Source organism: Solanum verrucosum, unplaced genomic scaffold (genome assembly GCF_900185275.1).
Source record: "Solanum verrucosum unplaced genomic scaffold, falcon-dt-bn FXZP01000256.1, whole genome shotgun sequence".
Taxonomy (NCBI): domain Eukaryota; kingdom Viridiplantae; phylum Streptophyta; class Magnoliopsida; order Solanales; family Solanaceae; genus Solanum; species Solanum verrucosum.
Genome location: NW_026020785.1, coordinates 807,012 through 832,431, shown reverse-complemented (window position 1 = coordinate 832,431; position 25,420 = coordinate 807,012). Strand labels below are relative to the sequence as shown.

The following is a 25,420-nucleotide window of genomic DNA, read 5'->3' as shown; positions in this document are numbered from 1 at the left end:
TCAAAATTTCCATCTCCACTGGCCATCTTCATGCATCCACTCGATCATTCCCCTACGATAGAAACAGCTATCGCTAAGCATATAGCTTAGTGGTGCAAAACTATAGTTTCAGGGCCATCCGATTCACAAAAAAATCTTTCTCAAGTCATGTGCAACATAATTGAACATAATTAATAAATCAAATAAACAATATATAAAGAGTATCAAGTTCGATATTTAAAGACCCAAATGTCAAGAACGTTCATAGCATCATTTTCCAAGAGATTCAATAACAAGGCTCGCCCAATACGTACATCATGTCCTCACACCAAGCACAAGCAAGTATCAAGAAGGGCCGACGCCCTATATCAAGAAGGGTCAAAGACCAATAATCAAGAGAACCAAGAACCATATTAAGAATGGCTTTCTAGTTCGTACTTAAAAATGGACAACTTCCATTCTTAAGATGGACTAAAAATCCAGAATCAAGATGGCAAATGATCCGAATCAAGAGTCATGCCAATAGTGACAAAGTCACAGCCACAAGAAGGACAAGGTCCCAACAAGAGTGCTAATTGATCAAACAATCCGTACAAGTGGGCGAGTTACACAAGCATCTTTAACGTCTCAAAGGATACCAACACAACAATGCAAAGTGACAAGAGGTAACCAAGGTACCAAGATCAAATTTCAAATATACTAAAGGTTAAAAGAGTGCAAGTACAAGTTTATACACAAACCTCAGTGCTTTAGCAAAGAAACAGTCCAACCAATGTATCAAGGTCCTCAACTTGTTCACGAGTATATACAACCTTTAAAATACAATTAAACAACTTCTTTAATCCCTATCAGCTCAATAATATTGATGTAAAATAGGATCATCATCACAAGTAAAATTAGCCTGCACAAACACAACAATGCTCCCAAAACAGTGATTCTGGCCAGCTTAGTACCTCATGTCGCAACTTAGATTTGAAATGGAAAACAGCAAAACTAGACTTTATAACCTTCATGAAATATGTAGATACATCTCTTAGGGTTGCAAACAAACAAGAATCACCGCAAAATGTATTTTGTACAACAAGATATATTCAAAACACTAACAGCTGTTCATACAGAATTTGTAATTCCAAAATCTGGACAGAACTTGTTTTATGTTGCGTCCCATATTTTGAGTCTATAACAGCTGAATCAGAGTTTGACATAAACATAAGAGTTGTAGGTATATGAATTAGCTTTCCAAATCATATTAACGCACTGTAAACTAAGTTCTAGAGAGAGAGATATGCATGACATACCAAACACTACCCAGCTCAGAAACAAATTTTGTCACTTACCAACAAGAAGTGTGTGTTCTTGAATTCCAGCCAAAAAGGGCCACGTCTTTTTGTGATTTTGAAGAATAAACTGTTTAGCTAAGGTTCTAATGTTCTTAGACTTGAGGGAAATGAATTTAATTGAAGGAGGTGTGAAAATATATAGTTACAAAGGTGATACTTATCACCTGTACAGATGTCACCAAAAGGGGCTGCCCAAACAAAAAGTTGGCTGCCCAAAAAGCATACATATGTCTATATGTATATCCCTTACCTTCCTTTTAAAGTTATACATAATTCTAATTAGGATACCTAAACACCCCATCACAACTCCTTAAATTACGATAAGAATTTATGCTAAGCAAGTTGGCAATTATCACAACACTTCAAGTTCCCAAAATGAGACTAAAACATATTCTAGTAATTAAGCAACGGTAAATCGACATGCGACTCTTGGTTAGTATTTAGGGGTGTTACAATGTGCTATATGTGGATCCACTAGCTATGTCATTTAGGACAACTCCTAGGGGGGCACGTAGTTTAGAAATAGAGGTTCCTATGAGAAACTAATCTAGTTGAGCCTCCACCTAAAAGCCACTCGGTGAGAACTAAAAGGAAATTAGTCGAGTTAAGACAAGAAAACGAGAAGAAAATTCGTCGGGCTTACCTGGGGGAGAGATGGCACAACGCGCCACTGATACACCACCAGGGCTGGCGTAGCGCGTCAGTAGTGTGCCAAATTAAAGCAGTCTATGAACTTAAGGGGTTGGCGTCCTGCACCAACAGTGCGCTCGGGTCGTCTGCCCCCACCCATTTTTCGTCGTTTAGCCCGTATAAGTCCTTTAAAGTGTACTAATACTTCCTATCGATTTTAACTATTTTAAATGACTTCTAAACATCTCGAAATCATCCATAAACATGAATCATAACATTGATTCTATAAATTCAAATTCTAGGAAAGTTGAGAGCCAAGTCTAGAGAGTTCTTAGAGTCTTTTCAAAAGTCTTTGCAAATACTTTAAACTTGTTTTAAGACTTGAGTTTTGAGTTAAGTAAAGAGTAAAGAGTGAAGTTCATTTCTTCAAAAGAGTATATGGGGACTAGGTATTCCCAAAGAGTAAATGTTTTCACATTTAAACAAGAAAGGAAAAATTGATTTCCAAAAGATCCTTTGAGCTAGTTTTCACAATTAAGAAAGGAAACACTTATTTCCAAGAGATCCTTTGGGCTAGTTTTTCAGCAATTATCTCAAATCGCAGAAAGAGTTATGTTTTTAAACATATGAACTAGTATATTTTGGGAGTAGTATTGAGCACCGATATAGGGGCAAGTTCATACAACTCTCAGCCCCCATAAACCATGTAGCCATCATAGGTATAAAAGGCTCATACTCTTTAGATGATTCCTTATTGAGCATAGACTAGTGGATCCACTTAGTAGTTAGGTTTTATACCCTGGCAAGGTATAGTACGTCCCTAGCAGCGTGAGGCAAAACGTTGTATCATCACATAAGTCTTAAGTGATGGTTGCCAGTTAGAGAAACTCCTATAGAAGTATTTCGTATTCTTATAAACACAGTGTTAATTGTTTTTTTATATACAAATAGAGTTTATATCGTATCCTTGCATACAACCTGAGTTACTATTGTATTTCTCATTACAGAGAAATGTTATCCATGTTTTAAAAGATTTTATTTATATTGCATTCATATTATTTCTTTATATTGAAATGAGTTAAGTTGAGCCCAGGTATGTTTTTTCAGTTCCTTTCAAGCTTATGTCTTGTTTTAGAATTCCCCTCGCATGCTCCTACATTCAATGTACTGATGTCAATTGGCCTACATATTTTTATGAAGTAGATACAGGTAACCAGGATCAACATCCAGCGCATCGTTGATTCTAGTTGAGCATTGGAGTTGTTGGTGAGCTTCCTTGCTTCTGGAGGACCCTATTTTATTACTTTATCATTTTAGTTCATTAGGATGTTGTGGGTCTTGTCCCGATGTCCATATCAGTTGTCAGAGGCTTCATAGACAGTTAGTTGATATTAGTTCTTGAGTCTTTCCATTCCGGTTTTGATGTTTGAGACTTGAGTGCCATTTTGTCTAGTGAATGTTTCTATATACATTCTATGTTGTCTATTGAGATTTTAGTTTACTTTTTAGAGTATTTTTTTATCATGAGTAAGTCTTCCACTAAGAGTTAAGCTAGGTTAAGGGTTTGCTTGGGGCCAGCAATGGTTCTCGAGTGCCAGTCTCGCCCAGGTAAAGGCTTGAAGCGTGACAAATTCGATATCAGAGCACTGAGTTCAAGATTCCTAGAGAGTCTATGAAGTCGTGCCCGTAGAGCCTTAGTAATCGGTGTGAAGCGCGACATATCTATAATTAGGAGCTTGCGACACTTAGGAACTATCTCACTTCTTTCATACTCATTTCGTACGATAAAGTTTATCTCTAAAAAGTTTCTTCTAATTTATGCTTGCGCGTGTCTTTCAGATCATGCCTCTACAAAGAGTTGTTAGAGGTTGTCCTACTAGAAGGATTGTTGAACCATATGATCAAGGGGTACCTAATGCACCAGAAGTGCAACCCCAGGAGGAGGTCACCAATGCTAAGTTCCGTGAAGATATCTAGATGTTGAGCCAAGTTGTGACCAATCAAGTTGGACAGAGAGAGAATCAACAAGAAATAGCTGATAGTTCAAGGATCTGTGAGTTCTTAAGGATGAATCCTACAAGCTTCACAAGTTCAAGTTTCACTAAGGATCTGGAAAACTTTGTTGAGGAACTTCAGAATGTTTTTGAAATTATGCATATTGCAATGCTGGGAGGGTGGAACTAGCTTCATACCAAATGAAGGGTGTCTCTAGAATTTGGTTTGATTAATGGAAGAAGAATCGAGTTGAGGGTGCACCACTTGTGGTTTGGTCTCTGTTTGATAAGGCCTTTTTGGGGCATTTCTTTCCCCGAGAATTGAGAGAAACAAAGGTACGAGAGTTCCTCACTCTTAAGCAGCATTTTTTAAGTGGTCTTGAGTACAGTCTAAAGTTCACACAACTTTACCGCTATGCTCTGGAGATGGTTGCTGATATGAGAAATAGGATGAGTTTGTTTGTTGTCGGGTTGTCTCGTTTGTCTAGTAGGGAAGGTAGGGCAACTATAGTGATAGGAGAAATGGACATAGCAAGGCTGATGATCCATGTACAACATGTTGAGGTAGAGAAGCTGAAAGATAGAGAGGTATTTCGAAACAAGAGAGCTAAGACAGGAAATGTGTCCGGACAACATAAGATTAATGTCAACCGGTCATCTTTCCAACAGAAACGAAAGGGACCTGCCCCATCATCTACTAGTGCACCTGCACCGGGGAACAAAGGTGAGTACAATAGTCAAAATTCACAGAATTTTAGAGTTAGACCTGCGCATTCTCAAGGTAGTATGGCACAAGAAGATACTAAGAATCATGTATGTGTTAAGTTTGGTAGGAGCGACTCAGGGGTGTGTCGTGATAGCTCCACTGGTTGCTTCATGTGTGGTCAAAACGATCATTTTATGAGAAAATGTCCTAAGAACATGTAGGGTAATGGTAATGGGGGCAATAGAGCCCACTTTTCTTCAGTTGCTCCACCAGACAGAGCTACATCTAGAGGAGCTATTTAAGGGGCAGGAGGAGGAGGAAACCGTCTTTATGCTCACTAGTCACCAAGAGCAAGATGATTCACCAGATGTTGTCACTGGTATGATCCAAGTCTTTAACTTTGATGTTTATGCATTGCTAGATCCAGGAGCGAGTTTATCATATGTAACTCCTTATGTTGCGATGAATTTTGATGTTTTTCCTGAGAAAATTCTTGAGCCCTTCAGTGTCTCTACACCTTTTGGTGAGTCTATTCCAGCATAGAGAATCTATCGTGATTGTACCATTTCTATCAATCACAAGAGCAACATGGCTGATTTAGTTTAGTTAGACATGGTAGATTTTGATGTCATTCTAGGTATGGATTGGCTTCATGCCTGTTATGCCTCAGTTGATTGTAGAACTCGAGTTGTCAAGTTCCAGTTTCCTAATAAGCTAGTTATAGAGTGGAAGAGTAGTTCAACAGTGCCTAAGGGTCATTTTCTCATACAAGACGAGTATCAGGAAAAATATCTATACCGAAGTCTATTTCTTTCTCAGGAGGGACTCCGGGAAGATCATCTAGAAAGACTTTTGGAAACTTTTTTACTACTGGAACTGACTGAATAAGAGGTATCTCAGCACTAGAGTCATTACCTCGGACTAAGTGATAGACACACCCCTTGAAAACTAACTTTCTCGCCTTAAGGTACGAAATAAATTGACCCTTAGGCACTGTTGAACTAATCTTCCACTCTATAACTAGCTTATTAGGAAACTGGAACTTGACAACTCGAGTTCTACAATCAACTGAGGCATAACAGGCATGAAGCCAATCCATACCTAGAATGACATCAAAATCTACCATGTCTAACTAAACTAAATCAGCCATGTTGCTCTTGTGATTGACAGAAATGGTACAATCACGATAGATTCTCTATGCGATAATAGACTCACCAAAAGGTGTAGAGACACTGAAAGGCTCAAGAATTTTCTCAGGAGGAACATCAAAATTCATCGCAACATAAGGAGTTACATATGATAAACTCGCTCTTGGATCTAGCAATGCATAAACATCAAAGTTAAAGACTTGGATCATACCAGTGACAACATCTGGTGAATCATCTTGCTCTTGGTGACTAGTGAGCATAAAGACGGTTTCCTCCTCCTCCTGCCCCTTAAATAGCTCTTCTAGATGTAGCTTTGTCTGGTGGAGAAACTGAAGAAAAATGGGTTTTATTACCCCCATTACCATTACCCTACATGTTCTTAGGACATTTTCTCATAAAATGATCGTTCTGACCACACATGAGGGAAAAATATCTATATCGAATTTCTCTCTCAGGAGGGACTCCGGGAAGATCATCTAGAAAGACTTTTGGAAACTTTTTTACTACTGGAACTGACTGAATAAGAGATATCTCAGCACTAGAGTCATTACCCCGGATTAAGTGATAGACACACCCCTTGAAAACTAACATTCTCTCCTTAAGGTACAAAATAAAATGTCATTCTAGGTATGGATTGTCTTCATGCCTGTTATGCCTCAGTTGATTGTAGAACTCGAGTTGTCAAGTTCCAGTTTCCTAATAAGCTAGTTATAGAGTGGAAGAGTAGTTCAACAGTGCCTAAGGGTCATTTTATTTCGTACCTTAAGGCGAGAAAGTTAGTTTTCAAGGGGTGTGTCTATCACTTTAGTCCGAGGTAATGAATCTAGTGTTGAGATACCTCTTATTCAGTCAGTTCCAGTAGTAAAAAGTTTCCAAAAGTCTTTCTAGATGATGTTCCCGGAGTCCCTCCTGAGAGAGAAATAGACTTCAGTATAGATATTTTTCCTGATACTCGTCCTGTATCTATTCCTCCATATAGGATGGCACCAACAGAGTTAAAATAGTTAAAAGCGTAGTTGAAAGATCTCCTAGAAAAAGGTCTTATTCGACCAAGTGTCTCACCATGGGGCGCTCCAGTCTTATTTTTGAGGAAGAAGGATGGTTCCTTTAGAATATGTATAGATTACCGTCAGTTGAACAAGGTTGCTATCAAGAATAAGTATCCTCTTCCAAGAATTGATGATCTCTTCGATAAGCTTCAGGGTGCCACTTGTTTCTCTAACATAGACCTCAGATCTAGCTACCATCAGTTAAGAGTAAAGGAATGTGATATTCCGAAGACAGCTTTCAGGACCCGTTATGGTCATTATGAGTTTTTGGTCATGTTGTTCGGTATAGCTAATGCGTCTGCAGTGTTCATGGACCTTATAAATAGAGTATTCAAGCTTTATTTAGATATGTTTGTTATCGTATTCATTGATGACATACTAATCTATTCGAGGAATGAGAAAGATCATGCTAGTCATCTTAGAATAGTTCTCCAAACTCTAAAGGATAGAGAGTTGTATGCCAAGTTCTCTAAGTGTGAGTTTTGTCTTGAGTGTGTGGAATTCCTGGGCCACATTGTTTCCGGTGATGGGATTAGAGTTCATATTCAGAAAATAGAGGCAGTGTAGAGTTGGCCTAGACCCACATCTCCAACTGATATTAGGAGTTTGTTGGGGTTGGTTGGATATTATAGAAAGTTTGTCGATGGGATCTCATCTATTTCGTCTCCTTTGACCAAGTTGACTCAGAAAATAGTTAAGTTTCAATGTTCTGAAGATTGTGACAAAAGCTTTCAGGAATTGAAAACTAGGTTGACTACTACCCCATTATTGACCTTACCAGAGGGTACATAAGGCTTTGGTGTATATTGTGTTTCGTCCAGAGTTGGATTGGAATGTGTGTTAATGCAGAATGGTAAAGTTATTGCTTTTTCTCCAGACAACTGAAAGTTCACGAGAAGAACTACCTAACCAATGATCTAGACTTGGTTGTTGTAGTATTTGCTTTGAAAATATGGCATCACTATCTTTATGGTGTTCATGTGGATGTGTTCACCGATCACAGGAGTCTCTAGTATATGTTTAGTCAAAAAGAGCTTAATCTGAGACAGAGGAGGTGGTTAGAGTAACTCAAGGATTATGACATGAGTATTCTATATAAACCAGGTAAGGCTAATGTTGTTGTTGATGCGTTGAGCAGGTTGTCTATGGGTAGTACCACCCATGTTGAAGAAGATAAGAGAGAGTTAGCAAATGATGTGCATAGACTTGCACGATTAGGAGTGCGGTTAATGGATTCCAATGAAGGAGGAGTGGTGGTGATGAATGGGGCAGAATCATCATTAGTGTCAGAAGTGAAAGAGAAACAAGACCAAGTAACTATTTTGCTTGAATTGAAGACAAATGTTCATAAGCAAAAAGTAATGTCTTTTGAACAAGGGGGAGATGGTGTATTGAGGTATCAAGGTAGGTTGTGTTTACCAAGGGTGGATAAACTTCAAGAGAGGATCATGGAGAAATCTCATAGCTCCAGATATTCTATTCATTCGGGTTCCACAAAGATGTATCGTGACTTGAGAGAAGTATATTGGTGGAATAGTATGAAGAAAGGTATTGCTGAGTTTTTTGCTAAATGCCCGAATTATCAACAAATTAAAGTAGAGAAACAAAGGCCCGGTGGTATGGCACAAAATGTAGAACTTTTGGAATGGAAGTGGGAGATGATAAATATGTATTTCATTACTGGCTTGCCACGGTCTCGCAGGAAACATGATTCTATTTGGGTGATTGTAGATCGATTGACAAAATCAGCCCACTTTTTGCCTGTAAAGAGTACCCATTCAGCAGAGGATTATGCCAAGTTCTATATTCAAGTGGTAGTAAGACTTCATGGATTTCCGAGGTGCATAATTTACTGCACAATTTTGGAAGTCTTTCCAAAAATGTTTGGGTTCGAAAGTGAATTTGAGTACTGCTTTACATCCTCAGACTAATGGCCAAGTACAGAGAACTATTCAGACTTTAGAAGATATGTTGAGGGATTTTGTGATTGATTTTAATGGTAATTGGGATTATCACCTACCTCTCATTGAGTTTGCTTATAATAATAGTTATCACTCAAGCATTCAGATGGCTCCTTATGAGGCTCTTTATGGGAGGCGATGTAGATCTCCAATTGGATGATTTGAAGTTGGTGAAGTTGGGTTGATAGGACCAGACTTAGTTCATCAAGCTATGGAGAAAGTTATCCAAGAGAGGTTGAAAACACCGCAAATTTGTCAGAAATCCTACACTAATGTTAGGAGAAGAGACTTAGAGTTTGAAGTAGATTATTGGGTATACTTGAAGGTTTCACCCAAGAAAGGTGTTATGAGATTTGATAAAAAGGGGAAGCTTAGTCCCTGGTATATTGGTCTTTACAGAATATCCAAGAGGATTGGTAATGTAGCTTATGAGTTGGAGCTACCACAAGAGTTAGCAGCAGTTCGTCAAGTATTTCATATTTCCATGTTGAAGAAGTGTGTGGGTGATCCTTCACTTATCATACCTATTGAGGATATTTGTATTAAGGATATATTATCTTATGAGAAGATTCCAGTTCAGATTCTAGATCGCAAAGTTCGCAAATTGAGAACTAAGGAGGTAGCTTCAGTTAAGTTCTTTGGAGAAATCAGTTTGTTGAGGAAGCCACTTGGGAAGCTGAAGAAGATATGAAGAAGAGATACCCACATCTCTTTGAGTAAAGAGAAATTCTAGATCAAGGTACTAATTCTCTTCTTAGTACTCTTTAATTGATATACTGAATGTGTTAGATTTGCTTGTTGGGTGTTTGAGCTAAATGTTAGATATTACACCCTTAGTCTACTTAGAGTGATCTCATTCGAGGATGAATGTTCCCAAGGGGGAGATATTGTAATACTCCGCTATTTGAAAGAGCTAGAATTACTAAGAACCATTTTTGGAATTAATGAAAATCTGAAATTTGGCAAGTTATATTAAGTATGAGTTTTGGGTCAACTTCAAATGACCATAACTCTAAGAACAAGATGATTTAGGTGAGCTACAAGATACTATATGAAAGTTGTTTGAAGTTGGCTGTCTAGATAAGGAAAGTTAACCCGATTTTAAAGGGGTATTTTGGACTTTTCCATACCCAATTAATTTATTTCATTTTTGGTAATTAAGTAGGGGTATAAACTCAATTAATTTAGTTTACGCACACAAAATTACGCTAGGGTTTTAGAGAAAAAAACTAAAGAAGAAAGAGAAAGGTCAAGATTCGTTGATTTCTTGAGGAATTGATTGTGGATTTTGCCAAGGATTCAATCCTACCAGGTATGTGAGTTCACATTGCATTGTGTTCGTTCACCCACGTGCCAATCATGTTAATTTTTGCATTAAATTCATTGTAGAAAATTGAAGGTTAATGTTCTTGATTTGTGTTCTTGAAATTGACATTTGTTCTTGAGATTAGGATGAGATTGATGAGTTCTTGAGGAAATCAAGTTGATTTTAGGGTTGTATTTGAGTAGATTCTTGTCTACATATTGGGTATCTGAATAATAAAAGAAATAGAGAAAAAGAATAGAAATAAGTCAAGTTAAGACCAGAAAATGAGAAGAAAATTCATCGGGTTCACCTAGGGAGAGCTGGCGCAACGTGCCACTGATACACCAGCAAAGCTGTCGCGACGCGCCACTGATACGCCAACAGGGCTAGTACAACGTGCCATTGATACTCCAGCAGGGTTGGCATGGCGCGCCAGCAGTGTGCCAAAAAGCAGTCTCTGAACTTTAGGGATTGGCGTGTCGCGCCAGCAGTGTGCCCGGGTCGTCCACCCCCACTCATTTTTTGCCATTTAGCCCGTCTAAGTCCTTTTAAAGTGTACTAACACTTCTGGTCGATTTTAACTATTCTAAATGACTTCTAAACATCTAGAAATCATCCATAAACATGAATCATAACCTTGAATCCATAAATTCAAATTCAAGGAAAGTTGAGAGCCAAGTCTAGAGAGTTCTTAGACTCTTTTTGAAAGTCTATCGGAAATGCTTTAAACATGTTTTAAGACTTATGTTTAGAGGTCAGTAAAGAGTAAAGAGTGAAGTTCATTTCTTCAAAAGAGTATATGGGGATTAGGTATTCTGAAAGAGTAAATGTTTTCACATTTAAACAAGAAAGAAAACACCAATTTCCCAAAGAGCCTTTGAGCTAGTTTTCTGTAAAGAGTAAATGGTTTCACAATTAAGAAAGAAAGGAAACACTAATTTCCAAGAGAGTCTTTAATTGGGCTAGTTTTTGAGCAATTATCTCAAATCACAGAAAGATTTATGTCTTTAAACATATGAGCAAGTATATTTTGGGAGTAGTATTGAGCACCGATATGGGGGAGAGTTCAGACAACTCCCAACCCCCATAAACCATGTAGCCATCATGGATAGAAAATGGTGTCACACCCCTTTTTTTGCGTACGGCGGAAGGGTTTTTCAAATTTAAGTGAATATTGATTTAGGGATTATTTTTTTCAGAGTCGCCACTTGGAATTGAGTTATGGTGTTTCAAGTAAGCTGTTTTGTTAATCCCTAATCAAAAGGAAATGACTATTTATTTGATGTGCGAACTAGAAATACAGGTAAGGAATTCTTTTGACCGAGGGGAAGGTATTAGGGATCCCTCAAGTCCCGTGGTTCTAGCACGGTCGCTTTTATTGACTTCTACTTACTTTTAAATTATTTTTGGATATATTTTATATGCTACAGTTTTGCTCGTATTTTTTACTATTGAATTTTATTTGTTCTCAACCTAGATGCATAACTGCATTCTTGGTTTTGACATTTAATAGTTTCGAAGCATAACTGTTTTATTCTCTTGAGTGTGTCACCTAATATTTTATGTCTCACATCTTTATTTTAAAAATAAAATATTTATTAGAATTTGTGTCATCAAATCCTTGAATTTCTTTTAAATGTTTCAAAAAAGATGTGTAACCACATTCATAATTGAAACAAATATTTTTAACAGTCTTAAAACTCATCTAGTCATTAAAACACAAAAAAAAAAATTCCTTTATACATAAAACCAAATAAAGTAAAATAAATCTAATTGTTGAGGATACAATATATAATTCTGACATCATTTCTATATCCTTTTATTTTATATTAATAATAAAAATTTATTTAAATGTTTTTAGCCTAAATATCTACTTTATCATTATTATCTAAATCAAGACAAGAACAATATCATGACCCGTTCATTTTTAAGAGGTCTCAACTAGCGAATAGAAAAAGATAAAAAAGTAATCATTGTTAAAGCTACCTTCATTCATTAAACAGAGATATAATACCTAACAAATTGTTCATTGCGAACAAATTATGAATTAAAAAATAGGAAAACTTGTCATAAAATTACATCAAATTCCATAAATAAATTAAAAAGATAAGGTAAAATTGAATGCCGCAATATCTTGATCGAAGATTGATTAGAACGCCCACAAATTTTTTGTAGGTTATTTGTGATGGTGTATATGTTGTATTTGTCTGAAAGTAATGAAAAAGAAAGAAAAGAACTGAAGGTATTTGTGGATTTTTGAAAGAAAATCAAAGAATGTGAAAGGAATGTTTTGTTGTGTGTTACGTATTTTTGTGTGCAGTGTGTTGTTTTTTTTTTCATTCGTTTATGCTACTGGCCGTGTGTATGTGTATTTTTTGGTAGTCTCTTTGTGTGTGTAGTACATAGTATATATAGGAGTAGGGGTGTCCATTCTTTTTTTTTTGTATACGTGTGTGTAGTGGGGTTGTGGTAGATATTGTTTTTCTTTTTGGCAGAATGGGTGTGTGGGTTGGAATAATGGCAGTAAATGGGATAATTGGAAAGTAACTGGCTTGTGGTAATTGGCAAGAAAAGTGGGGTGCTGGGGTAGATTTAGGTTATTATTTTTTTAAAATATAATATAATATAAGGTCCATTTGTGAATCCAAGGGACAGAGAATTCGATGAAGAAATAAATCTGGTCTATTTTATCCAGATATGATTTGTGTTGTATAACTCATTAAGGTCTGGAGAAACTTTAACCCATTCTTTTTATAATTTGATAAATGGATCAGGTAATATTTTTCTAGTTGGGTCATGGTATGACCACCAATTTAAAAACCAATTAGGAATTGGTCCTGCAAATATCTTTGCACATACCTTTATAAACCATGTATGTTTGTGTCTCTCATTATTATAATAGAGGACTTTATGAAAGTCCTGAATGTAGTCCCAGTACGTGAAACTCATAGCGATTTTATTTAGGTTGATATGTCTTTCTTTCATGGTGGAGATACCCCAATCTTCAACAGATATAATCTGTTTAATTATTATTTTTGACAAGTTATAAACATTTTCACTTGTATTGTAGCCTGAAAAGTGTTGGAATTCAACACTACCAGTACTTATCAGAATGGTTTCGTAATACAATCGGGCTTTGTATGACTCGCCCGGAAATATAAACCGTTGATTAGGTACCTTTGGAATATCTTCCAAGGTTCTTCTTTTCTCTGTATCTCAGAGTTTTCTAGAAGAAATATCATTTATTTTTTTGATACCTTTTCATAAGACTTGATATCATCATTGTCTTCTTTGGCTATTGATGCAAAAGTATCATTTTACTTTTGTGACAGATAAGCCTGCAGATGTGCGTATAACGGACTTCCTTCTGGGATATCTTCCAGATGTACTGAAGAAGAAGCCTCACTTTGGGAGATTTTGGAGTTTATCAAACTCATTCATCCTTTTTGTATAACTGGGGAGTTAGAAGATGATCTGTATGACAATCCTGGGGATGATCTTCCCCTTCCTCTTGTGTTATTTCCCCTATCTCTGCCCTTGGTTACCCAAGGAGGGTCCATCCTGCAAACATAACACTTTGTTTTATACGGATGTATCATAATAGTCACTGTAATAATTATCCTCATCGATATCGATAATTTCTTCATAATCATGTATAGAGAAATCTTCTCTAATAATATCATTGATAATTTCACATAAAATTAATTCCTGCAAATCTCTATTAAGAGGAATTATTTTTAAAAGGGTAACTAAAGTTTTCTCATCAAATAAAGTAGTATAAAAACTCATTATGAATTTAAATATTCTCTGGATAGAAAATACGGAAGAGAGTTATCACTTCCCTTTTTATATTGAATCTCAAAATCAAAGGGAGCTAACTGGGCCTGCCACCTAGCAAATGTTAATTTTGATGCATCATGTTTAAAATATTTGTTAAACATATATTTAACAGATTGAGCATCAGTTTTTATCAAAAACTTTTGATTATATAAATCATCCTGAAATTTCAACACGCATTTAACGATGGTTAACATTTCATGAGCCACCGTACCATATTTCTTTTGGGCCTCACTCCATTTTCCAGAATGAAATCTGATCAAATATTCATTTTTGTCGTTGGGATTAATTTATTTTAATATCCCACCATAACCATTATTAGACGTATTTGTCTCAATAATTTTTTGCCAAGCATGGTTAACAAGAGTTAAGCATGATAAAGATTGAACACGAAGTTTGATATCCTTTACCAAAGCAGTATGACTATTAGTACAAGGTGATTTATGATCCTTTTTCTACCTGTCATATAGAGGGGCCAAATCACGAGATATTTTTTTATAGAAAGAGGATATGTAATTTAAATTCCCTAAAAATCTTTGCAATTGAGTCCTATTAGTGAGAATAGCAGGAAATTTTAATGCAAAGTCGATTGATCTTTGAATCGGGATAACTTTCTCTTGACAAATATGATGTCCTAGAAATCGAACATCAGTTTGAAACAAACTCATTTTTGGTTTAGAAATGACAAAACCATTTTGTATAACAATTTTCTTAAAGATATCAAGATGCTTAATATGCATTTCAAACATTTTTGAGAATACTAAAATATCATCAATATAAACAATGATGAAATCCAAATATAGGTTGAAAATAACATTTATATTTTCTAAAATTCAAATGGAGCATTTTTCAAGCCGAATGACATAGCATTCCATTTATATTGTTCAAATGGGACATTAAAAGCTGTTTTATAAGCATGCTCTTTAAAGAATTAGATCTGTCAATATCTTGATATTAAATTAAAATTTGAAAATATATTGGCATCATATAATCTTGATAATAAATCTCTTTTATTTGAAATAGGGTATCTAATCCATTTCAAATATTTGTTTAAAGGTTTATAATTGATAACCAGTCTAGGGACACCTCGTTCCCTTTCAGCAACATTATTAACATAAAAGATTGTGCAAGACAAAGGTGATTTTGAAGGTTTTATCAAACCCTTTTGTAAAAAATTATAAACTCTTTTTTTGTAGAATTCTACCAATTTGGTGTTCATCTGGCAAGGACGAGATTATTAGGAATATCATTCTCAGAAAATCATCTTCATAAGGAAGAGTAACAATATGTTTTTTTCGATTCCAAAAAGCACTAGGATGATCGGCATAGATATCAACTGCAATTTATTCAGAAATTAATTTCATTTTTTCCTGTACTTTGGTGGATTTCAAAGTATCAAATATATTTATGCTAAACAATTCTAGTTGCAAAGAGTCATCATGCCGTTGTTTTATATTAATGAAAGCATTAATATCACGAGAAATAGGGTCAGTGATAAAAGTATAACTTATATCTCTGTCTTCATAAGTAGCAGTAAAACATTTAGCATTTATGCTAGTAAAAGGATAAATAGCATTTATAAAAGGGGTTCCAAGTATAATTGGAGGGTATAACTGATTTTTAACCAAGAAAAAGAAATGCGGAATGCAAACTTTATTTTGGCAAATGCAAGTATTAGGTAATTTATACTTTATATCTAAAGCATGTCCAGAGGCAGATTTAACCAAATGAGTTGTTTTTTCAAAATAATTAGTCGTTACAAGACCTTCTTGAATACAACTAACATCGGCTCCACTATCAATCATGGCAATATCAGTTATTAAAAAACTATTATGAATCAATATGGTGCATTTAACATACCATTTACTAGCAGTAACAATTTGCATCATTCCTAAAAACATACCTTGTCTAGGATCAAGATTAAAAGGTTTTGCAAGAGTATTTTCTTCAACAATGTTTTTACCATTGATATTAACAGTTTCTATCTGAGTAAGTCTATGATCACAAATCATTTGATTTTGTTTAAGAGTTTTAATGTCATTTTTCAATCTTGAGTGCAATTTAGCTTTCCATGAGTATAATCGATTTATTATTTAGAAGAACTTCTTGATAAAAAATTATCTGAATTTGGTGCAAAGCCTGTTGATTTGTCAAACAATTTCCCAGACGAAATGGAAAAATCTTTTGATTTTAAAAATCATGTTTCCTTCTAATTTAATAAATTTCATGGTTATCCCAAAAAGAATAGTAATACTAAGTATTCTCATAAACCTAGCATGGATACCTATTATTATTCCAAACCAACTCCTCAAGATGTATTGATAGAGGAACGAGACTGGAATCAGACTAATATCTCTTATAGTGGGTCTGAAATTTATGAATGGAATCTTGATGGTTTAACTGATAGACAGTTAACTATTCTTGTTCAAAGAATGCTTATGTATGCAACTATCTGTAAAAGTGTTAAAAATACAGATAGAAATATTTGCAAAATTATTATTACAGATTTTACTGGCCAACTCAGAGGTTGGTGAGATAATTATTTGAGTATCGAGCAAAAAGCAGCGGTGATAAATTCTATTGTTGATAACGAAGGTGTTGATAACTTGGACATGGCTCTAGCGAAAAATAGAGAAGACGATGTTTATACATTAATCTTAACAATTTTAGAACATTTTAATGGTATTACCAATCAGTATGAGACTATTCGTACCTTATTAAATGGTCTACATTGTAGAACCTTAGGTGAATTTAGATGGTATAAGATACTTATATGAGTAGGGTTATGGAATTTCCCAAAAATAGTTATGAGTATTGGAAAGCTAAGTTTATAGATGGCCTTCCCCCTTTGTTTGCCGAAAGAGTAAGAATAGCTCTGAGGACTGGTCATGGTGAAATTCCTTATAAGGATTATACTCATGGAAAGCTGATAGGAGTTTGCACTCAAGAAGGAATAAATTTGTGCAATGAATTGAAGTTATCTAGACAGCTTAAGATGGATAATCTTAAAGAAAGGTCTCAGCTAGGAGACTTTTGTTCCCAGTTCGATTTACCTGATACTTCTGCTAATAGCAAGAAGAAGAAACATAGAGATTCTAGAGGCTCCAATCCTGATAAACCTTATAGGAAAGAGAGGTCTAGATATAGATCTAAAGAAGAACGCGATACTAGAAAAGCTTTTCATAAGTCTGATAGATTTACCAAGAATAGGTCCAACCGAGATCTCGCAAAAATCAAGTGATATAGATGTGGAAATTTCAGGCATATAGCACCGAATTGTAAGCTTGAAAAGTTGAAATCCCTTGAATTTGATGAAGAAGTTCATGATAAGATTTATAGTTTCTTATAATCTTCTGGTTCTTAGTCCGATTATGATTCTGATTCATGTTCTGAAGAAGAGATTGATTTGCTTGATTTAACTGATAGTAATCAACATGATAAAATGAATACTTGCAATGCTTTTCATGGTGATATTTGTTCTTTTGAAAATGATGAAATTTATAAATTGCAATCTCAATTTGAAGATTTGAATATGAATACTATTACTTCTGATAATGTGATAGAACATTTGAAAGAAGTTACTGATAATAATCTTCCTCAAAAAATTATTCAATTAGCTCTTAATAATAATGCTAGTTCTAGTTCTTCAAAAAATTTGGAAAAGCAAAAGAATGATTTTGAATTCGAATATTATGCACTTTATTCTTTGTTTGAAAGTAATAACAGACTTAATAAACAAACTACTCCTACAAGAGATTCTTTTTTTGATGATTTGAAAAATGAGATTAGATCTCTTAAACAAAATCAAATGATTTGTGATCATAGACTTACTCAGATAGAAACTGTTAATATCAATGGTAAAAACATTGTTGAAGAAAATACTCTTGCAAAACCTTTTAATCTTGATCCTAGACAAGGTATGTTTTTAGGAATGATGCAAATTGTTACTGCTTGTAAATGGTATGTTAAATGCACCATATTGATTCATAATAGTTTTTTAATAACTGATATTGCCATGATTGATAGTGGAGCCGATGTTAGTTGTATTCAAGAAGGTCCTGTAACGACTAAATATTTTGAAAAAACAACTCATTTGGTTAAATCTGCCTCTCGACATGCTTTAGATATAAAGTATAAATTACCTAATACTCGCATTTGCCAAAATAAAGTTTGCATTACGCATTCTTTTTCTTGGTTAAAAATCAGTTATACTTTCCAATTATACTTGGAACCCCTTTTATAAATGCTATTTATCCTTTTACTAGCATAAATGCTAAAGGTTTTACTGCTACTTATGAAGATAGAGATATAAGTTATACTTTTATCACTGACCCTCTTTCTCGTGATATTAATGCTTTGATTAATATGAAACAAAGGCATGTTGACTCTTTGCAACTAGAATTGTTTAACTTAAATATATTTGATACTTTTAAATCCACCAAATTACAGGAAAAAATGAAATTAATTTTTTAACAGATTGCAGTTGATATCTGTGTCGATCATCCTAGTGCTTTTTGGTATCGAAAAAAGCATATTGTTACTCTTCCTTATGAAGATGATTTTTCTGAGAATGATATTCCTACTAAATCTCGTCCTTTCCAGATGAACACCGAATTGGTAGAATTCTGCAAAAAGAAAATTGATAATTTATTACAAAAGGGTTTGATAAAACCTTCAAAATCACCTTGGTCTTGCACAACATTTTATGTTAATAATGTTGTTGAAAGGGAACGAGGTGTCCCTAGATTGGTTATCAATTATAAACCTTTAAACAAATATTTAAAATGGATTAGATACCCTATTCCAAATAAAAGAGATTTATTGTCAAGATTATATGATGCCAATATATTTTCAAAATTTGATTTAAAATTAGGATATTGGCAGATCCAAATATTTAAAGAGCATGCTTATAGAACATTTTTTATTGTCCCATTTGGACGATATGAATGGAATGTTTTGTCATTCGGTTTGAAAAATGCTCCATCTAAATTTCAGAAAATCATAAATGATATTTTCAACCCATATTTGGATTTCATCATTGTTTATATTGATGATATTTTAGTATTCTAAAACACGTTTGAAATGCCTACTAAGCATCTTTATATCTTTAAGAAAATTGTTATACAAAATGGTTTGGTCATTTCTAAACCAAAAATGAGTTTATTCCAAACTGTTGTTCGATTTCTAGGACATCATATTGGTCAAGGGAAAGTTACCCCGATTCAAAGATCAATCGACTTTGCATCAAAATTTCCTGATATTATCACTGATAGTACTCAATTGCAAAGATTTTAGAGAGTTTAAATTACATATCCCATTTTAATAAAAAATTATCTCGTGATTTGTCCTCTTTATATGACAGGCTGAAAAAGGATCATAAATCACCTTGGACTGATAGTCATACCGCTTTGGTAAAGGATATCAAACTTCGTGTTCAATCTTTACCATGCTTAACTCTTGCTAACCCTGCTTGACAAAAAATTATTGAGACAAATGAGTCTAATATGGGTTATGGTGGGATATTAAAACAAATTAATCCCAACGACAAAAATGAATATTTGATCAACTTTCATTCTGGGAAATGGAGCGAGGCCCAGAAGAAATATGCTACGGTTGCTCATTAAAATGTTAACCATCATTAAATGCGTTGAAATTTCAAGATGATTTATATAATCAAAAGTTTTTGATAAAAACTTATGCTCAAATTTTTAAATATATGTTTAACAAATATTTTAAACGTGATGCATCAAAATTAATATTTGCAAGGTGGCAGGCTTAGATAGTCCCCTTTGATTTAGAGATCCAATATAAAAAGTGAAGTGAAAACTCTCTTCCGGGTTTTCTATCCAGAGAATATTTAAATTCATAATGAGTTATTATACTACTTTCTTTTATGAGAAAACTTTTGTTACCCTTTTAAAAATAATTCCTCTTAATAGAGATTAGCAAGAATTAATTTTATGTGAAATTATCAACGATATTATTAGAGAAGATTTTTCTATACATGATTATGAAAAAATTATCAATATCGATGAGGATAATTATTACAATGGCTATTATGATACATCTGAATAAAACAAAGTATTATGTTTGCAGGATGGACCCTCCTTGGGTAACCAAGGGCATAGGTAGGGGAAATAACACAAGAGGAAGGGGAAGATCATCCCCAAGATCGTCATACGGATCCTCTTCTAACTCCCCAGTTATACAAATAGGAAGAATGAATTTGATAAACTTTAAAATTTCCCAACGTGAGGCTTCTTCTTCAGTACATATGGAAGATATCCCATAAGACTATGTTATACGCACATCTGTAAGCTTATTTATCACAAAAGCAAAATGATACTTTTGCATCAATAGCCAAAGAAGAAAATGATGATATCAAGTCTTATGAGAAGGTATCGAAAAAAGAAATGATATTTCTTCTAGAAAACTCTGAGATACAGAGAAAAGAAGAACCTTGGAAGATATTCCAAAGGTACCTAATCAACGGTTTATATTTTTCGGGTGAGTCATACAAAACCCGATCGTATTACGAAACCATTATGATAAGTACTGGTAGTGTTGAATTCCAACACTTTTCAGGATACAATACCAGTGATAATGTTTATCACTTCTCAAAAATGATAATTAAATAGATTATATCTGTTGAAGATTGGGGTATCTCCACCATGAAAGAAAGGCAGATCAGCCTAAATAAAATCGCTATGACTTTCACATACTAGGACTACATTCAAGCCTTTCATAAAGTCCTCTATTATAATAATAAGAGACACAAACATACATGGTTTATAAAGGTGTGTGCAAAGATATTTGCAGGACCAATTCCTACTTGGTTTTTAAATTGGTGGTCATACCATGGCCCAACTATAAAAATATTACCTGATCCATTTCTCAAATTATACAAAGAATGGGTTAAAGTTTCTCCAGAGCTTAATGAGTTATACAACACAGAGCATATCTGTTATATGTACAAAATAGACCAGATTTATTTCTTCATCGAATTCTCTGTCCCTTGGATTCACAAATGGACCCCGGAAGTGGGATTCACCGAGGAACAAATTCCCTGCTTATACAGGACCTTTTATAATAATTTTTTGGGATAAATTAATGAAAAAGGATCCCAAAACAGAAACGTTTTATGGGAAAGAACTGTTAGATCTTACTTCAAAAAGGATCCAAGAATATGGTATTACTCCCAAAAAATCTCCGTTCAAGATGGAGGTAAAGAAGCAATGATCAACAACTACTTATAAGAAATCAAGCGGAGTCTGCTTCTCAACATCACTCAATATGAGAAATCAGACATTTCTATGAGAAGTGAAACAAGAGAAGACGCTACCGATGATATCCAAGAAGCTCAACATATTGAAGCAACTACATCAGAAGATACTCTAAGAAAGGCAGAGGATTTCCTCAAAAACTTAAAGGAAAAAGAAAAACTGTAAAGACATCTCTACAGTAAAAAGCCATCATCAACAGTAAATACAATGTTGATCAACATTAGATATATTGTTTAGGGGATAAATGGGACCCAACATTACTGTACAAAGATTTTAAATGTTTTTTTCTCTTTCTATAAATAAGTTTGTTTTTAATTTCATTAGGCAGCAGCTTAGAAACCCTTCTCTCTCTCCTTTTGTCTCCCCACCTGTAAAGCTCTCAAATTGAAAAGTTGGAATTCCCAGATTTTGGCTGGAAGTAAATACAACTTGTATAGTTCAATCATAGGCCTTGAGGTCGGCCACCTTTATAAGGTATTATATTATTTCTGATTACATCTTTTAGTACTTCTCCGATCTGAGCCGTGACTATGTCCGACTAAAGATTCATATCTATGTCTACTAACTAACTTCTCTTTTATATCTACCATGAAAGATCTAGACTTTATCAAAATATAAATAAATTTATATATGGTTTCTTGATTTGGTTCCAAGATGGTGGTATAGTCAGATTCGATACTATTTTTATTGACTTTGTCTTTGTGACTTCGTCTAGCCAGCCGTGGTTCTAAGCGCGTTAATGAGTTGAAAAGGGTGTCTATACCCGGTTAGAACTGCTAGACACATGGGCTCAATAAAAATACGTATTAAATCTTGACAGGCCCCTTGTTTGGGTAAAAGGATGAGATCCTTCCATACAATCATCAAACTATATAAAATTTGCATATATTTCGGTTCAGATTTATGCCTTGAATTCGGATGCTAATAAGCTAGATTGAAGATGACCGCGCGGACTATCGCTAGTCTTCAGAGATCCTGTAAGTATAATATAATATTATTTAATTATTTAATTATTTTTCAACTAACAAAAATTAAGTAGTTAATTATCAGTTATAATTAAGAAATTCTAGCTTATTATTAAACTAAAATTAAAAATAAAACATATATTATTTTGTTATTTTCAAATCTTTAAAATAAACATACTAAAATAAGAAAAAAATAATTAAAATATCTAACTTGGACATAAAAGAAATATTTAAGGAATAAAAATAGTGTAAAACCTTATGTTCGATCAAAAATTACGTGTCTATAGTTTGCCCCTCTTTGACTGGAAACACAAAGTATTTGTAGACAAAGAAGTAGACAATGCGACAAATTTTGACGGGACTCCTATTTGAAAGAAAAAACTTATGCGACCGAGTCTTAGTTTTGGACATCCTACATATCTCGGGTTATAAGGGAATCAGGTCACATGTAGTTCCAGGAGATGAGGTGATGAGTTAGAAGTTAAGTGAGGTTCCATCGAGGCTTGAGGTTGTGGCTCCTAGCCTTACATAAAAAAATGAAAGCTAATAGTCAAAAGGAAAATAAAAGTAACAAGTTCCTATATATCCAGCTTCTCTTGAGTCTACACTTGAATTTTGACTTTCAAATATCACCTTGATTTTTTGGGTGAGTATCTTGATCTTGAATTGGATTCGAGGCTTAACTTGCCACTTATAGTGAGTTTTTAACACTCTTCTAAATGACAATTTGAAATTTTTTGTGAATGACTGCATGTTTTCTTGATCAGAAGCAGAATAGAAATAGATGTGAGGAAGTCAGACTGCTACATGCATTGAAAAAGTTGATTCTGGCTATCATGTAATTGATCATTCTGAAAAGAGTTGAAACTTTGTTCTTGAATTTCAAATCCCTGTTTTGCTTGAAGAAAACCTGAAAACCATCACAAACAGAAGAAATAAACAAAAATTTTGCCCCAGTTTTTGCTGGAAAAGTTTTTGTGAGTTATTAGCAAATGTGGATTTAAAAAAATAAATTGAGACTAGGAAGTGTTTATCCTAGAAAAAAATTTAAAAAATAAAGGTCTTAGACTAGGAGGTGTTTATCCTAGGAGAAAATAAAATACAAATGTCTCAGTCTAGAAAGTGTATATCCTAGGAGAAAATAAAAAATAAAGGTTTCAGACTAGGAAGTGTTTATCCTAGGAGAAAATGAAAAATAACAGTCTCAGACTAGGAAGTGTTTATCCTAGGAGAAAATAACAATAACGTCTCAGACTAGGAAATGTATATCCTAGAAGAAGATAAAAAAAAACAGTCTCAGACTAGAAAGTGTTTATCCTAGGAGAAAATGAAAAATAACAGTCTCAAACTAGGAAGTGTTTATCCTAGGATAAAATAAAAATAGCGTCTCAGACTAGGAAGTGCTTATCCTAGGAGAAAATAAAAAATAATTGTCTCAGACTAGGAAGTGTTTATCGTAGGAAAAAATAAAAAATAACAGTCTCAGACTAGGAAGTGTTTATCCTAGAAGAAAATGAAAAATAACAGTCCCAGACTAGGAAGTGTTTATCCTAGGAGAAAAAAAAAATAACAGTCTCAGACTAGGAAGTGTTTATCCTAGGAGAAAATAAAAATAACGTCTTTGACTAGGAAGTGTTTATCCTATATGAAAATAAAAATAACAGTCTCAGACTAGGAAGTGTTTATCCTAGGAGAAAATAAAATAATGTCTCAGACTAGGAAGTGTTTATCCTAGGAGAAAATAAAACTAAAGTCTCAAACGAGGAAGTGTTTATCCTAGGAGAAAAATAAAAACAACGGTCTCAGACTAGGAAGTGTTTATCCTAGGAGAAAATAAACCTAACATCTCAGACTAGGAAGTGTTTATCTTAGGAGAGAAATATATATATATATATATATATATATATATATATATATATATATATAACTATTTGTGCAAGCCTAAAAATAAAAATGGTGATAGGTTTTTATTGTAGCCCTATTATCCAATTTGAACCTGTGAAACAATGTTTATTTTAGCAAGAAAGCCTCATGTTTCTAAAAAAAAATGTTAGTTTTAAATTGGTGGTCGATTTGTGGCCTTGGCTTTGAAGATGATTGCTCTTGTTATTGCAATGTTGAACCATATCGGCTACGATAGACTGTTTCCATTTGCTAGTCAGTCCACCTTGATAATCTTGAAAACATCTCTAATTGTTCAGAACTTCATATTTCAGATTTGTCATATTGTTTCCACCCTTCAACAATAATTGAATCTTGCATTCATATAAATTCTAAAAAAAATTCAATTACTGACAAGTTACTATGCATATAACTATTTCTTGAGTCATGTCACGATTGATGGGCTGACCATACTTTGTTTCGTGCAATTGAAGAGATGGTAGCAATTTCAAAATCATTTTCTGCTTTCTTAATGAAGACCAACTCAAAATCGAATTGAGCAACACAAAATAAGAAGAAATAATATTTGATCCTTTTGAGAAAAAATAAATAAATAAAAATAAATGGACTCCATTGATAGTGGTGGTCAATTCTAATGATCATGACATGCATTTTGGATTAAATAGTATGGTTTGTCCAATCAATCTAAATTTCATCTTTGTCAAATCAACTTTGAAGTCAGACTTCTATAATCCAACTTTTGCACTAGATTTATGACTAACACTTGATTGTGGTGCTTCGGAAGGTTTTCACAGACAAGTCTCTCTCTTTGATTATCTCTTCCTCACTATCGTCTTACGGTGCTCTGAGGGTTTTCACCAATAAGACTCTCTCATTTTTTACTTTCTCTCAACTCAAATGATCTCCTATAGGGATTTTGAGGATTTTCATCTATAATATTCCCTCATTTTTAACTCCTTATACGAGTGACATGACAATTTTCCTTATATAATCAACATTGAATGCTTGCTTGACTTGTCATCATTAAAAATTGATCAAAAGGTCTTTATTTAGATTGTAACGTGGCTTTTGGATAGGATTAGAAAGAAAGGATCGGCATGACAGCTCAAAGATACTGCGTAATAGGGTTAAGACTTACAACTTTTGGAGTCGGCTTTTGTTTGCAAAAATAAAATAATAATAATAATAATAATAATAACAATAATTATTATTATTATTATTATATTATTATTGCCCCAGTTTTTGTGATGAGGACATTCTAGACTTTTTCTTGGTTGGACCGAACGTCAAATAAGGTTGCCGACGTATCTTGTCAAAGCA

The 25,420-nt window shown here is 34.1% G+C and overlaps 1 pseudogene; it reads left to right on the top strand.

Annotated features, from left to right (window-relative positions):
- The first annotated feature begins 3,926 nt into the window (after window positions 1-3,926).
- Window positions 3,927-19,330, top strand: LOC125813093 (uncharacterized; annotated as a pseudogene).
- The last annotated feature ends 6,090 nt before the right edge of the window (window positions 19,331-25,420 follow it).